This window comes from Rousettus aegyptiacus, unplaced genomic scaffold, assembly GCF_014176215.1.
Source record: "Rousettus aegyptiacus isolate mRouAeg1 unplaced genomic scaffold, mRouAeg1.p scaffold_m13_p_3, whole genome shotgun sequence".
NCBI lineage: Eukaryota > Metazoa > Chordata > Mammalia > Chiroptera > Pteropodidae > Rousettus > Rousettus aegyptiacus.
Genome location: NW_023416306.1, coordinates 54,567,087 through 54,569,891, shown reverse-complemented (window position 1 = coordinate 54,569,891; position 2,805 = coordinate 54,567,087). Strand labels below are relative to the sequence as shown.

Here is a 2,805-nt window from a genome sequence, read left to right as displayed (position 1 = left end):
TTCTTTCAACTTATTGGATACTTCATTTAATAATTAACACATTGTCAGACCAAAAAGGCAAAATATAGGAGGAAGTCCTTTTAACATTAAGCAGAACTATGTCAGAGGACTTAATTTTTTAAATTTGCATCATACAGTTGGAGTGCAATTTAATAGGAAATATAGGAGAAATAAATCTTGGCTAATTCTGAGTTAATTTTTGAGATAAAAAGTGTAAGCAAAATTTTAAGAAAGAACACTTAAAATTAGCAAAAGTTAGTATTTCATCCTATTGTCTCTGAATTCTTTTTGAAAATTTCACTCTTTTTCACAACTATTTTTCTTCTGCTCTACCTCAAAGCAGCTCTTGTTATAATTTTGGTATTTATTCTTATTATGTTTTAATATATTTACATTCATAAATACTATGGAGTATTGTTTTGTGTGTCTATATGAATGCTGTCAAAACATATTACATATTTTTTACACCTACCTCTTTAATTCAGCATTATGCTAGTTCTATAAATATAGATATATTTAGATTAAATAAATATTCCTACTATATATATCACATCATATGTATATTCCACATATATTTATCTAACTTCTTATATTTGATCATATTGATTGTTTCTAATCATTTACTACTAAACATTTTCTTACAAGCCTTAATTTTCACATGTAGAAACATTTCTATATGATAAAGTGTTACATATGGAATGTTTGGATCTTGCAGCATTCACATTTTTCAACTTTATAGTTTCTTAACTGTGACCAAAATGTTATGCTATAATGTTTCTTAGAGATAAGAAGAGTTTGATTTTATTACTTTCTTAACAAAAGTAATATTTTAAAAATTTTTTTTCAGTGAAATGGTATTTTATTGTTTTATTAAATTACCAGTTAGTCAATGAATTACTTTATAGGCCATTTTTCATATTTCATGAGTTACATGTTCACATGTTTTGCTGCTTTTTTTCTACCATAGAGCAATTTGTTTATTCACTTGATTATTTACCACTGTGCTCCTTTATGATTTTTTTTTGCCTTAAAATTCCTTAACTTAAATTTTGAAGGTATGTGTTTTTTGACAATTAATATTTATTTTTTGCATTTAATCTACAAATTGTTGGAAATTCAATTTGCATATGGTGCCAGATATGAATCTAATCATATATTTTCCCAGTTTCAATCAGAAACTTTCCCCAATTCACTTATTTTAAAAGATCCATTTTCCTCATTTATTTCTAAGCAGTTTTTTTTTTTTTCATTTAAAGGATCCAGATTACTTCATTGTTCTTAGCTGTTTGTTGCCTGCTGTTTTGCTGATCTACTTTATAATTTTTCAAATAATATTTCCAACAGAAGCTTCATAAACCTTAAATTGAGTTAAAACAAGACTTCGTTTTGATTCTTTATGTAAAACATCATCTTTGTTTGTCTTGAAAGAAATCTTAATTTCTTTCACATAAATTTGAGAAACATTTTATCAGTTTTACACTTTTGTGTGGAACAGTGCTTCTTATTGGTATGTAGTTCACATGCCATAAAATTTAATGCTTATGTCTACAGCCATGCTATCCTGAACAAGCCCAATCCCGTCTGATCTTGGAAGCTAAGCAGGGTCAGGTCAGATTAGTACTTGGATGGGAGACCAACTAGGAAGACCAGGTGCTATAGGTGTAAAAAATACAAAAAAATAAGGGATTGTAAATTGACAAGGTCCTTGCAATCTGTGAGGTCAACTAAAGGTTGCCTTGCCTAAAAAATAAAAAATAAAAATAAAAATAAAATAACTCAATAAATAAATAAATAAATAATAAAATTAGCCTAAATAAGTTGTGCTATTCAGTGATGTTCTGTATATTCACAAATTTGTACAACAAACTCCATTACCTAATTCCAAAATATTATCATCCATAAAGAAGCCCTGTAACCATTAGCATGTGCACCCTATTCTCTGTCCCTCTTCTATCCTCTGATAAACATTAATTTTTTTTTTTCTCTATAGATTTTTCTATTTTGGGCATTCCATATAAATAAAATCAAGCAATATATAGCCTTTTGCCTCTGACTTCTTTCACTTAGTATTATGCCTTTGAGGTACATCCATTGTTGCATGTATTGGTACTTCATCTTTTTCATGGTTGAACAATATTCCATTTTAAGAACATTCCACTTTTTGTTTATTAATTTATCCATTGATAGACATAATGATTGTTTCTAATTTCTAATTTTTTTGTTTATTATAATAAATGCTGCTATGAACATTCTTGTTCATGTTTTTGTGTGGCCATGTATTTTTAATATTTTTGTGTATACACTTAGGAGTGGAATTTCTGGGTCATAAGACAAAGTAAAAAAATAAAGAATTCTAGAAATAGGATATCTGTACAGGAGCAAATGAAGGCACACACAATGATATTGGTATTTAATGCCATTGTAAACATCACACCAGATCCTTGTCATTTCAGAATCCCAAACAGGCTCTCAATTTGACATGAAATTAATCCTTTTGTTTTATTAAATCAAAACTCCTATATTCTAAACCTATGTGCTAAGCATGGCACACATACCTCAGACAACACTTTGCTGTTAGAAGAAACACATATATTTGGGTAGAGTAATATCCTTGACTAAGAGAAACATACCTTCTTCCTCAAAGGTTATTAACTTGAGATCTAATAGCTTTTCTCTAACTGAATTAAACCACTTTCTCTTGAAATATTCTCCTTAGAAGGGAATAGATAGAGGTTTCCAGCTAAACATAAGTGACACTATACCCTCAACAAAAACAAAAACAAAAACAAAAACAAAACAAACAAA

General features: G+C 28.4%; 1 pseudogene; it reads left to right on the top strand.

The window, feature by feature from the left end:
- Positions 1-1,543: 1,543 nt before the first annotated feature.
- LOC118601247 lies at positions 1,544-1,662 on the top strand (annotated as a pseudogene).
- The last annotated feature ends 1,143 nt before the right edge of the window (positions 1,663-2,805 follow it).